Source organism: Vanellus vanellus, assembly GCF_965231255.1.
Source record: "Vanellus vanellus genome assembly, chromosome: 2".
Lineage (NCBI taxonomy): Eukaryota > Metazoa > Chordata > Aves > Charadriiformes > Charadriidae > Vanellus > Vanellus vanellus.
In genome coordinates, this window is record NC_138906.1 from 135230230 (window position 1) to 135243911 (window position 13682).

Consider the following 13682-nt stretch of genomic DNA (forward strand, 5'->3'; position numbering starts at 1 on the left):
ATTCAAAACACACCTGGACGCTGTCCTGTGCAACCTGCTGTAGGTGACCCTGATCAGCCAGGAGGGTTGGACTAGATAACCTCCAGAGGTCCCTTCCAACCCTGACCATTCTGTGATTCTGTGAAATTCCTCCATGAAACACCAAGGTGATCATCACAGCCACCTCTGTGGTAAGCCTTCGACATCCAAAACCCATCACGGTTTGAGGTATATCCAAAAAAATAGCTTATAGAAGCCTCTACAGCCTTACAGATCAGAGGCAGGGCATCACACACACACTCCCCATTGCTCGAGGGTAATATTCTCCTTTCTATTCGTCTACTGCAACTGGGAGCAACCACTAATCCAAAGGACAAAAGCTGGCTGTCTAATATTGTAACTCTTTAGATCTCTTCCTTACCATGACTGTAAACTACCTATGACTTCTTGAAAACTGAAAACTTGTATCTCCCCAGACACTCTGCGATACACAGTTGTATCTGTAACATTTTTTAAAAGATTACCTCACCTGGTCCCACAATCCTTGGAGAAGGGAGAGTAGGACAATTAAGAGAGACTCTAGACAACACTAATACAAATTAATCTGAATTTCCACGGCTACCTCAAAATTTACCCACACAAAACATATCAGAAAGGTTCAAGGAGACAACTAAGTAATCTAGTGACTCCAGAAATTTTGAATACAGAAACTGAGATTAGAAAAATGTGGAATTAATTATTGGATATTTTTTTTTGGTTGGTTGGTTGTTTTTTTACTTTCTGGGATAAGTCATTCAAGCACAACCATTTAAGTATTCCACTGAGACTCGAAGTGTTATGCTGAAATGGTTATCGGTTGTCACCACATACAGAGGTCATCGTATGATCTTACTGCAGATGATGGGCAGGTAATCCACATTCGCCTTAGGTTAAACAAAAATTAGTTACTAACCTTTTTCATGAAGAAAAATAGCTGGAAAGAAGGGAAGCCTAAGACACTAGTTTAACAATCAATCATCAGCTTAAAAGTGCAGAAGGGGATTAAGTAAGTAAATGAAAAAAACATGACTCAGACTTGACACACTGCCGCTACAGACTCGTTTGCATCAAGGCTGTAATTGGTTCCTTATTAGTGATACTAAAGTCTAATCAGATCTCCTTCCAAGAGTTCAGTTTCTTATTTAACTAGTATTTTTAAATTTCTCTCATATATTTTTCTAAAAGCTGTATTTTTTTCTATTTGTGCGGGCAACTAGTAGTTATATTCCTAACGTCTCAAATAAGCTTTGACTGACTAAATTACAAAATACTCTTATTCTGAGTAAAACATCTCTCCAACTGTTATTTTGTTCTGAAGCAGGCAAAAATTACTTCTTGACTACAAGTTTATTCCTCAACTAGAAACTGCATATTATTAATGGAATTCAGAAAATTATCTTGGTTTTCCTTGACTGCCTGTGACAAACTACTTCTCAGATCATTTCAAGTAACAAAACTTAGTGGAGTAACAGAAACATACCTTTTTCTTTGCAAAAAGTTACAGCTCTTGCTACCAGCCCTCCTCACACCATAATCATTCCCCTATCATTAACAGCTGATTAACCGATCCTCAGAGAAGGAGGCTTCAGTGGACAAAGCTGCAGGTGTTGTGCTCTGTTGTTAGAAGTAGATAAAATTCTCTTTTGTGTGCTCTTTTTGTTCTTCAGGAGTGTATTTAAACAAAAACAGTATTTCACAGCTGGAGTGATGAATGCCCACCTTGAAGTCTCATACAACTTCCAAGAAGTTGCAGCTCCCAGACACAGCTGAAGTCAAGCTGCCATCTCCTGAACACACGTTCTGCTGCAGCACAGAACCTCCACGCATCTGGCAGGATGGCAAAAGGTTAATCTCTGGAGTTGAATCAGAGAGGAGAATACTGAAATAACAACCAACAACAGAAAGGAAGAGTGCTGGTAAAAAGAGATTTGGTTCAAATAGAGCAGCACACTGTGAGTGCACAGAACCAGCATGATAAAACCAGGAGACTTTTCCCTCCAACTCCTTATATACTAGTGGTACCGAGTAGGATATATCATAAGATAGCAAATAAGAGATGCCCATCCATATAGCTGATGATTCAGAATAACTTGTTTCCCCCAGACCAAAGCAAGTTATAAGCATAATACTACAGGAAAAAATGTAAACAAACTGTGAAATAAAATTTGGAATTCTTTCAAGTATTTTTACACAGATAAAGAGTCAGAAACAACAGAAAGGACAACTCTGGCTAAAAGTGCAACCTGATCCAGTAGTAACATGAAATTATTCAAAATAAAAGGAAACGGCACTTAGAAATAAGCAAAAGTGAAAAAGAAGTTTGCATATATGAGGAACCACGACACTGTTCACAACAGCATAGTCTCACAACTACATGGAGACAGAATGGATGGACAGATGAGGCTCTGAGCTGCCCTTTATTAAAGGCATGACTTTCTCAGCACTTACTGTACTTTCAGGACTCCAGGGTCATTAGCATCAGCAGGGCAAAGTTAGCTTTTGTGACTCTGGAACCACCCTAAACCAGAGTGAAATAACAAACTTGCTTTTGAACTTGCTGGGAGCTAACACTTCCGTTCATTACTGAGCTAAGACTCTTGTTCCTTACCTTCAAAACCAAAATCAAATACACAAAAAGCACTTCAAAAGGGAAGAAGAACCCCATTTTCTATGCTCTCCAACAGAATCACACAGAATCACAGAATTTTCAGAGTTGGAAGGGACCTCTAGAGATCATCTAGTCCAACTCCCCTGCTAAAGCAGGATTGCCCAGAGCACATTACTCAGGACTGCATCCAGGCGGGTCTTGAAAATCTCCAGAAAAGGGGACTCCACAACCTCCCTGGGCAGCCTGTGCCAGTGCTCTGTCACCATCACCGTAAAGAATTTTTTCCGTGTATTTGAACGGAACTTCCTGTGTTCTAACTTGAGCCCATTGCCCCTCGTCCTGTCACTGGGAACCATTGAAAAGAGCCTGGCTCCATCCTCCTTCAACCCACCCTTTAGATACTTGTACGCCATAATAAGGTCTCCCCTCAGCCTTCTCTTCTCCAGGCTAAAGAGTCCCAGCTCTCTCAGCCTTTCCTCATAAGGCAGATGCTCCAAGCCCTTAATCATCTTAGTTGCCCTTCGCTGGACTCGCTCCAGCAGTTGCCTGTCCCTCTTGAACTGGGGAGCCCAAAACTGGACACAGTATTCCAGTTGTGGCCTCACCAGTGCAGAGTAGAGGGGGAGAATGACCTCCCTCAACCTACTGGCCACAGAACGCATACTATTTTGCTACATATATAAGCCTAATACGCTGCGTGGGTATATACATATGTATATGCCTAATCACCTCCTGTAAAAAAGGATGCTCCTTGTTAACAAAGGGAAGGAGCGCTCCTTGTTAACAAAGGGAAGGAGCGCTCTTAGCCCAAAGGCCATCCAACATCTAGGTTGTGATGACACGCAGCATTACTTTAGGTAAAAGTACAGACCCCAGAGCTGGGGAGCAGAGGTCTGCAATCCAGCACAATAGCAGACACCCCCATTTGAAAAGCTGAGTAGGCCCTGGAACTAGAATTGCCTTGGCCAACCCTGTTCACCTGCAGGGCTCTGTCCTGCCGTATCTTGGGGATATATCAGTTATGTATTAGTTTGATAGTAACTATGTGTCCCTTTCTCCTGTCAGCTATGAGGTGCCTGAACAAAGGTAAACAGTACCAGGCAGTATTTGCAATGATAGCAAATAAAGCTGCTGCTTTTTAGGTGCAAGAGATCTCAAAAATCCCAGTGGGCACAGAGTTGGCTTAAAAGGCTTGAAAAAGTTCAAAGTACTACCATGCCAAAAAAAAATAAGAAACCAACCATTTCAAATCCAGAATGAGTAAGTTGCTGCCAGCATCTCTTTCACAGTACTTGGAAGTACAGTATTAAAGTTATGTTATTAAAGATGCATTTCACCAGCTACAGCAGCAGTTTGCTCTCATGCCTACCCATAAGGAAGATGAACGTTACAAAGTATCAAGGGGCTCTGACTGCAGTGGGATTTGAAGAGAAGCAGAAAAAGAGTCAAAAGTTTTATGAACAGGTCAATGGCCACACAAAAAAGGGCCTCCAAAGCCACCTCCTCAGGTGAGTTGACAATGAATTGCTAGTTTCAGAAGAGCCCTGTAATATAACAGCTGAAGGAAAGTGCTATACCAATTCTTCTCCTGCAATCTGGCAAATACCTATGGTTGCCTGCAAGTCCATGTCCAGACTGTCCTCATGAATGACAACTCCATCAAGTCCATGGAAACAAGATCCAGTCCCAGCACCTTCAATGACTTTTCCCTTGTTTAAGGCTCTGAGTGATAAAGACTGGCCAGTTGAAGAGGGGTGAAGAAAAGACGATGCGGATCATTCTCCCTTCTGAAGAGGTCAAATCCTATATCTAACCCTGTGGATTCAGCTAAAAGAGAATGCTGAGAGATGTCTCTGAGAAACCAGAGTGAGCTTTACCTACCTCCTGGTCCAGGACAAGCTTCTCATCCCCCTTCATCCCCCTGGACAGACAGCCTTAGTTGCTGTGCAGAAGCTAAGAGGACACCTATTTCATACAAGACCAGTAAATGCATTGCACTGAATTGTAAGAGGGTTAAGAAGGGTTTTCAAGAAAATTCCTCTGGAGACATTCAGTAGGATTTCCAGGCCATAAAAAGGTACAAAAGGAACGTCTCTTTGGTGTATGCTCTTTAAACAAAATACCCACTCGCACTATCCACTTGAGGGACACTGCCACCACAGATGGAACACAGTTCAAAGCAGGCAGGTTTCAGTACTATCAGATACGCGAGACTGGAACAAAAAGCAGAGAAAACATTTTCCACAGTCTGGAAAGGAAAAAGCACTGCAACCTAGTATTCAGGACTGAAGAAGGACCAGAAGGGGGAAAAAATTAAAACAAACAAAAAACCCCAAACATGTGACATTTTAACAAGAGATTTTAGGTTATTTCTTATTCTTAACAGCCAAAGCTCCTACGGACTTCATTATTTCGTTTCTCTATTTGTATCAGTATGACTGGATATGCTACAAATTGACCAAACATCACTCTGTGTCAGCTCTGCGCTTTCACCTTGGGAACAGTGTATCTTGATTTCTTCCCTTCAGAATGTATCAGTTGTGTGGATGTGTCTGGGTGACATAGAAGTTGTTCTCTGTCACTTAGAGCCACTTATCCAGAGAACTTCAGTTACTGACATCAATCTGTATGTTTAGTATATTGAAATTTCCTTATATTTGTGCAATACTGCCTCTTTAACTGGGTTTATTGTATGAGAAACTGGAAACTACAAATACCTAACAGCTGCCAAAAATAAGAAATTAAGAATAGCAATAAAAATTAGGTTCCTCATCTCTTAAAGAACTCTTTGTTCCAACAGGTGACCATTTCCATTGCAAGAAACTTCCCCAGAAAATCTGGTCTCTTGCACTCAAAAACGTTTCCTTCAGCCTGGAGGCAAACAGCCTCCTCAAAGCTGGCAAGCAGCGAAACTGGAAGCGTGACCACTGCCAGTATGATCCTTTGGAAGTTTTGAAGAGAAGATGAGACTGTAAACATACCCTTTGAGCATGTGGTACTATGGTAAACATCTTAGCAAGCTGTCTTTTCCCAGAAACTAAGGATAGCAGGTTAACCCATACTCACCATAATACTTAGCCACTCGCTATCACCACGACCTCCCCAAATATCAACGGGAATCTGTGTTCAAACACTGACTTCCAATTAGTCTAAAAAAAGATGCCCCCCCCCCCTCATTTTAATGGTGAATAAATTAGAAGATTATGGGGATACAGAAATATACTGAAGTCCCAAAATTAAATAATTCAATATGCAAAAAAAGAGTGTTATTTACCAGGAAAATTAAGTTTCATAGTTTGATTTTATTTGGTTAAGTATCAATAAATTTGTAACATACTACTGATGTACTATACAGAAATGTACTTGACTAAAGCAAAATAAAAGATGCACTACAACACAGGTGAGCACACTGTGACCCTGGAGTACAGATTTCACTACTGGGAAAATTTCCAAATACTACCAGCTTAAAAAAAAAAAAAAAAAACAGAACAAAAAAAAAAAAAACAACAACAACCAAAACCCAACACAAAACAGTTGCTGTTGAGATGAAGTATGAACAAACCTTAGCAGCTACAGACATGCATGTGACTTAAGTATTACACTACCACAGATGGTTTTTCAAAATTCATTTTTAGATAAGGAGTTGTGACAAGCAATTTTTTTTTATTCTAAATCGTTTCCAGAACAACGCCTGACAAGACATCTCTCAGATTTTTACTGAACTCTTGATCTTTTAATGCAAACATACTTTGGATAATGCTGATCATGGCTGGTCGCTGACAATGAGCAGACCCCCTAAATGCAGAGCCCTTGACTTTATATATATATATGTGCATATAGATATAAACTATGTTATACATAGGTTCCATTTCCTCTCCTCCCAGAGCTTGTCACATGCTCCCACCAACTCTGCTCCCTGCCTTGCACCATATATCCTCTCCTCTGTAGGCAAAACTGCCAGCCCCATTCCCTGACCTGCCTTCACAGGACCCCTGCCTCGTGCTTTAGATGCCCCTCAACCAAATGGAAACCCCTGTCTTATCCTTCTGATCTGCTGGTTTCAGAGGCCACATATAAGGTACACATCAGCAGACGAAGGAGGGGTGGCGAGGCAAGAGCCCCAGGCATGTCCTCCAGCAGCAAAACCCTTACATGGGTGTATTCACAAGCATTAATGCAGTGAAACCAGCAACAGGAACAGCCAAGTAGCATGAAGGCAGAGAGGGGTAGCAGGAATTCCTGGTTTCCCACGTGGATTTTGACATCAGTACCCACAGCAACTTTAAGAGCGCCATTCTATGCTTTTGTTTCTCTTCCTCTTTTTGGAAGAGAGAGAAAATTCAAGAACTATTGTGAAAAACAAAGGCTATGCATGACCCAAAGATTAGAAAGGCAAAATAATTGGTTCTGGCAAAAGACAGGCCTAATTCTTATAGATCCTGCTGCTGCTGATAGGAAATCAATGCAAGCAGGGGAAGGAAAAGTGAAGCTTTGGTGGCTTATTAACAGAAGTTACATTGCTACAGTTATCCCGAAAAGATGCAGTTAGGTCCTTCCCCACCACATCAGTGTGACCAGTGTGAGGAAGCAGATACTTGACTCTCCAACATGAGAAAATCTGTGCACATGTATACATGTATTTAGGAAGTATATCCTCCCAAAAACTGGCACTAAAAACTACACGCTTTATAAGGCCCGCTCTCCAATGGGATGATATTATAAGAAGATGTATACTGGGCTGAAGGACTGGACATAATTGATGAGGTTTTTCAGTCTATTCAAAGACTGACAAATCAATAGCCACGTATTTCGGGCAGGTCAAAACAGTCTAGATAGAGCATGACAGGTGCAGCTTTCCTAATGGTTAGAGAAGCAGCCTTGGAATCGGAGGATCTGCTCACTACAGCCTGTTGCCTAACCTTCCCAAGGTCACTTTTCATGACACCTTACAAATAAAACACATAGTATTTGATTCACTTCCCACATTCACACCAATGTAAACTAGGATTACAGTGGAGTTATGTTTATAAGCCTGTGCAGGAAAATCAAACCCAATATTTGCCCCCAAGGAAGTGGCTCATTGAGTTAAGTGCTTAATTAAACTTGGTGAAGTCAAAGATGGGGATAAACTTTTTAGTAGGGCCTGTTGCAATAGGACAAGGGGTAGTGGTTTTAAAGTAAAAGAGTTTAGATTAGATTAGTTTAGACTAGATTTAGTTTAGATTTAGACTAGATAGAAGGAAGTGATTTTTTTACAACGAGGGTGGTGAAGCACTGGCACAGGTTGCCCAGAGAGGTGGTAGATGCCCCATCCCTGGAAATAATCATGTTCAGGTTGGATGGTGCTCTGAGCAACCTGATCTAGTTGAAGATGTCCCTGCTCACTGCAGGTGGGGTGGACTAGATTACCTTTAAAAGTCCCTTGCAACCCAAACCATTCTATGATTAAAACACCTCTGATCAGGTTTTCCTAGAAATAAAATTAGGAAGTTCCTTTACAAACTATTTTCACAATTCAGGATCTAAGATTGTTCAAATTTATTATTATTTTGACATAATTCTTAGGGAACAAGGTAGCTTAAGCTGGCAATGAGATATATAAAGGCTTTGGCCTCTAGATCACAACCTGAACTGAACCCAAGCTAGATGACTTCTGCTAAAGCTGAGCAACGTTGCTGAAAAGTTCTCTGCAAAGCAAAGAAAATCTGAATTGTCCCTTCCCCTCAAAAACTGTGAACAAGCAGGCGGTCTCAATCGTGTTCCCAGTTGTCAGCAAATAGGAATCTTCGCAAAGACAGGCAAGAACAGAAATCTCCCTTCAGGAGTTTTTCTAGAGCAAAGCTAAGGTTCAGCAGCTGGAAATCTTACACTGCTGCTGACATTCTAGAAAAAAATTATTTAATTCAGAAATCTGTCAGCCTGGCACTGTTTATATAGGCAGCAATGTCACAACAAAGCCTGAAGAGAACCTCCCTGTATTTAGTAATTGGCTTAAATACATTAATATTAGTACACTGGTGATTAGATTGCTAACCTGGAATTACCACACAGCTCAGGAGGACCTTACTCCTGCGCAGCTTGATGCCACTAGTAACGTGAGATATAGCTCACTTACAGAAGTGCAATGCAACTTCACCTAGTTACACCAGAGCAAATAGTCTTACTTTTGTCTTGCAGCGCTGTGGTTACTCATGCACATCCCTCAGTACTGTTTAATACAGTATTTCATGCAAAAAGAGGGGCTACAGCAGCAACACTTCATCTTCTCTTTTGTATAATACAAACTTTTTTTTAGTACCATGGTAGTTGCACAGGGAGGCTTCCAAGCATGGCCCGAGAAGCTTACATCTTGGTATCCAGAGAAACAGCTTGCTGGCCGTAAGGCAACGCTGGGCAGATGCACTGTGGGGAAATTTTTCGTTTGGGTATCACCGCCTTGGCGGGTGGAACCCTGAGCACTACAAGGCACACAGCTCCGCTGGGGGATTCGCCCTCCCAGCACGCCCCGAGCAGCCCACGCTGTCCCTGGCTGTGACTTCCAGGCCTGGCTGAGATCGAGATGAACTTTCTCCCACCAGAGAGACCTGAACACCTGGAAAATGCTGCCCACCGCCTGAGCGGCCTGGGCTAGGCCCTTCAACAGCAGTGTCCCCCTGGGTCCCACCCCCCACCTCAACGACAGCCCCGAAGTCCTCATGCCGGGCGAAGGCCGGCAAACCGCCCCGCTGCCCATCTCTTCGTGGAAGAGACGCCGACATCCATTTTGGGAGTGGGAGAGCCTAGTCCTGCTGGCGAAGTTTCGGGCCCTGTCCGAAGTTTGGGGGGGGGGAGGGTAGGGCAGCGCAGGGGTGACTTAACATGGCGTAGAAAAACGCAGCGGCCGAGCTGCGGGGTCCGCGCCGCTGACCGGGCGAGGAATGCCCGACGCCCCTCGCCCCGCCGGCGGCGAGCTGCCACCCAGCGCCCCCCGAGGCCGCGCACCTCAGCCCGGCGCCGCCGAGCCCGGGAGGGCACGCCGGGCCGAGGCGGGCCACAGAGACGGAGGGGCAAGTTCAGGTGGCACCCAACGACTTCCCGAGGTCCCTTCAGGCAGGGCAGGCCCGGCCCGGCGCGGTCCCCGCCGAGCCCAGCCCCACCGCACGGCCCGGCACGGCTCGGCCCCGCCGGCCGCGGCCCGGCCTCGCCGCAACGGCCGCTGCCAGCAGCCGGACTCGGTGTGTGTGTGTGGCGGGGATGGGGGGGGGAAACTCCGGCGGGGGCTCCACCGCGGCCCCCCGGAGGCGGCGGCGCCGGGGCGGCCCACCTGTGCCCCCGCGCTCGCCTCCTCCACCCCTCAGCGGGTGGCTGTAGGGGCCCCGGGGCGGATGGCGGGGTTGGTGCCTCCTCCACCGCCGATCCCCCCTCCTCCCCCGGAACGGAGCGGACCGGCACCGCCGTGGCGCAGAAGCGGGGAGATGTGTGTGTGGGGAACCGAGGGGCCGGCGGAGCCCTCGCCCCGGCGGGAGGAGGGGAGCAAGACGGGACGGGGACTCGGACATCATGGCTGAAGCAACACCCCCTCCCCTTCGGCCTTGGGCCGGCGGCGCTCCCCACCCCGGTCCCGCGGCCTCCCCCCGCCCGGCGGCGGGGCGCGGGGCCGCTTCCCGCGGGCCCGGTTACCTGCTTCCCGGGGACACTTTGGAGACGCCTCCAACATCGGCAAACACTAAAGAGAACTGACCCCGCCGCCGCGGCGGCCGCCGCCGGCCCCAACCACTCCTCCCCCCCCACACACCCCCCGTCGCCCTCCCGCCGCCGCCCCGCCTCAACGCCGCCCTCCACCTCTTCTCCCCCCTCCCCCCGCCTCTCCGCCGCCGCCTCCGCCGCGTCCCGCCGCCCGCCGAGGCTTCCCGGCGCCGCGCCCGGGGCCTCGATCCCCCCCCGCTCCCGCCGCACGAATGGCCCCGTCCGCGTCGTTTCCCCGGACCGCTGAGGCGGGGCGGCAGCGCCCCTAGGGGCGGCGCGGCGCCGTTACACCGCCTCAGCTCCGCGGCGGGGCCCGCGGCTCCCCGTCTCTCCTGTGGGGCCGGAGGGACGCGTCTCCTCCGGCGGTGGGCGAGGTGGAGCGGCCTCGGCCAGCGCCGGGTGGGGAAGCCGCGACCCGGCCCCACTGCCCTGACCAGGGCAGCAGCAGGAGCCCAGGGTCCCCATGGTGGTTGCAAAACCTCCCTTCCTTAGGCGTTGCCAGGGCTTAGCTAGTCACGATTTTAAGCTAAAAGAAGGCAGATTTAGACTACTTTTTTTTTTTTTTTTTTTCTCAGGGGGAGGGTGGTGAGAGGCCAGCACAGGTTGCCTGGAGAGGTGGTAGATGCCCCATCTCTGGAAACGTTCAAGGTCAGGTTGGACAGTGCTCTGAGCAACCTCATCTAGTTGAAGAACATAAAATGGTTGGGGTTGGAAGGGACCTTAAAGATCATCGAGTTCCAAGGCCCCTGCCATGAGCAGGGACATCTCCCACTACTAGACCAGGTTGCTCAAAGTCCCATCCAACCTGGCCTTGAACACCTCCAGGGATGGAGCAGCCACAACTTCTCTGGGCAACCTGTTCCAGTGCCTCACCATCCTCAGAGTGAAAAATTTCTTCTTAATATCTATTCTAAATCTACCTTTTTCCAAGTTGAAGCCATTCCCCCTCATCCTATCACTATGTGCCCTGGTTAAAAGCCCCTCCCCATCTTTCCTGTAGGCTCCCTTCAGATACTGGAAGGCCGCTATAAGGTCTCCCTGGAGCCTTCTCTTCTCCAGACTGAACAATCCTCACTGCAGAGGGCGTGGACTACCTGATCTTTCACAGTCCCTTCCAACCCAAACCATTCTCTGATGCCAGCTGAAGCCATGGCTAATTCAGTGCATATTTTTTGGACCACCCTGTTGCCGTGCCCTTCCAACCAACATCTGGCCTGTGGTTCTGCCACCAACAAACATTTACCTTGTTGCCTCCTTTCAGGGTTTTTCATGTCCCCTATAGAAGGCAGAGATGGACAGAAGAAATAACAATAAAAAAAAAAAAAAAGCAAAGCACTTAGTAGTTAGATTTGGGGATGTGCAAAATTGAGATTAAAGGCTATATAGTTTCTTGGAGATAAAGTCTTCCTTTAAATTGGAAGTTAAAGAAGAATAAAAGGGGAACAACTATCAAATAAATTAATTTCTGATCATCTTTAGCGTCAAAAAGATAACATTCAAATTCTTTATCTCAAAGTAATCAAAAAGTTTATTATTCATTAAAAAGAAAAAAAGAAGGCTTCTGACTTTAATCCACAATCCCACTTAATTCAGTTTGTAATAATCTGCTCTCTTGATTGGCTCGAGTAATTATTTGCCAAGTTAGACAAACCAGGAATTTTTAAATCCACAGCAAAGCCAGGTAGAAGCATCAGAACTTGAAGCAATGAATTTCCTGCCTGATTGGCAAGAATACAGTAACAAAACTCTGCAGGCTTAGGAACAAAACCTTTATCTTTTATGCCTTTATCTTTTTATGAGGCAATTGGACTTTAATGATAGCTATGAGAGTTAGAACATTACATATAGCAAACGTAATTTAAGAAAAAACAACAGATATTTTACTCAGGATCAGAATGAATCCAGAGTGCAGATTTCCTCCAGTATCTGTTATTCCATGAGATTTTTATTTTTTTTTAAATCATGACTTGTAACCAAGTGGTGGATCTTTATGAAAACTGAGCAAAAACAAGAAAAAGATGTAGCCTGACAGGATTCCGAAGCACTCATGGTATAGACACACTCTAATAGCACATCGCCCAGCTGAATTTTGGTAGTAAGCTTGCACATTTTAGACAAGAATTTACACACCAAATACATGTAATGACACGTAGATACTCATAATACAGCCCTGCCACTAAGTGATAGCAACGTTTTATTCGGAGTAACAGAACACTAGTGTGACATTTACAACTTGTTTAAACACACTTTAGGAACTCAGCATTTGCTAAGATAGTTCTATACATACCCTGTATTCAGCTGTGGTGGCTCGTCATCCTCTTCTCCTCATTCCTCCGTTGTTTAGTTTTCTTTTTCTGAGATTCCTTACCCCTTATTTTGTTTTAAGAACTGAGCACAGAAGTACACAGTATAATACAATTTCTTATGTATTCTTCTGATATAATTTAGAAATGGATAATAATGCAAGTACTTTTCATAAGGCTACTACACGTTTTTGCATAAGTAAAGCTCATTCAGATGCTAAAGCACAATGACGTCATCTATAAATTTGTGGTTGGTTTTTTTTTTAATTTGTTGTTGGGTGTTTTTTTGTATTTACGTCAAATTTTACTTTTTACAATTTACTTTTTACTTTACTTACTGTTAGTAGTTTGAAGAACAACCCTATAGTACAGCATATACTTAGTATCAGTGTACCCAGCAGAAAAACGCATTCAATGGATGTCAGAATCAGGTTATAGGGGAAGTTCTCCAAACATTCTACAATAGATAGATATAATTCCAACAAGCCTCTAAAATCTCCAGTCTGTGCTATTATTTCAATAACTAACAGTTTTACAATATTGCTATTACTACACTGCTAAAAGCTTAGTTTAAAAACATCTCTTGAAATATATGTGGCAACTCAGAAGAGTCCCGTATCTTAATATGCATTCTGTGCTGCAAATGGCATAGAGCTGAAAGAAAACTGAATACAAAACAGCAAATTCTACCCCAAAACTTACCATATATATAATTTTAAATACACTGGCAACTTCTGGAACTAATTTTGTCCAGGTATAAAACAAAGGAACAAGTATTTTATAATTATTTTAATTCTATAATACTGTTTTGCCTTTTAATAAGTTTCCTATATGATTGGAGCTCTACATATACGGACAACTAAGTTGCATTACTAGGAACTCTTTAGATTTACTGTACCTTTATGGTTTGTTTTTTTTCCTCCTACTGTTGAGATATGGGATAAAGCCTAGCCAGTGCCTCCAATAAGAGCAGCTTAATAGAACCTAAAATAGTCTCGATTTTTGAAAATGAGATGCATAGTTTATAT

At 44.8% G+C, this 13682-nt stretch overlaps 1 protein-coding gene across 3 annotated transcripts in view; it reads right to left on the minus strand.

The window, feature by feature from the left end:
* The window catches only part of STAU2 (staufen double-stranded RNA binding protein 2), a 172991-nt gene extending 162619 nt beyond the window's left edge, over nt 1-10372 (minus strand). For 2 of the 3 annotated variants that reach the window (XM_082479190.1, XM_082479188.1), the window contains exon 1: nt 10286-10372. The gene's annotated coding sequence lies outside the window, so the exon portion shown is untranslated. Of the gene's footprint in view, nt 1-8924; nt 8957-10285 lie in introns of those variants that run through there. The other variant, XM_082479189.1, reaches the window with a different exon arrangement.
* Between the last annotated feature and the right edge of the window lie 3310 nt (nt 10373-13682).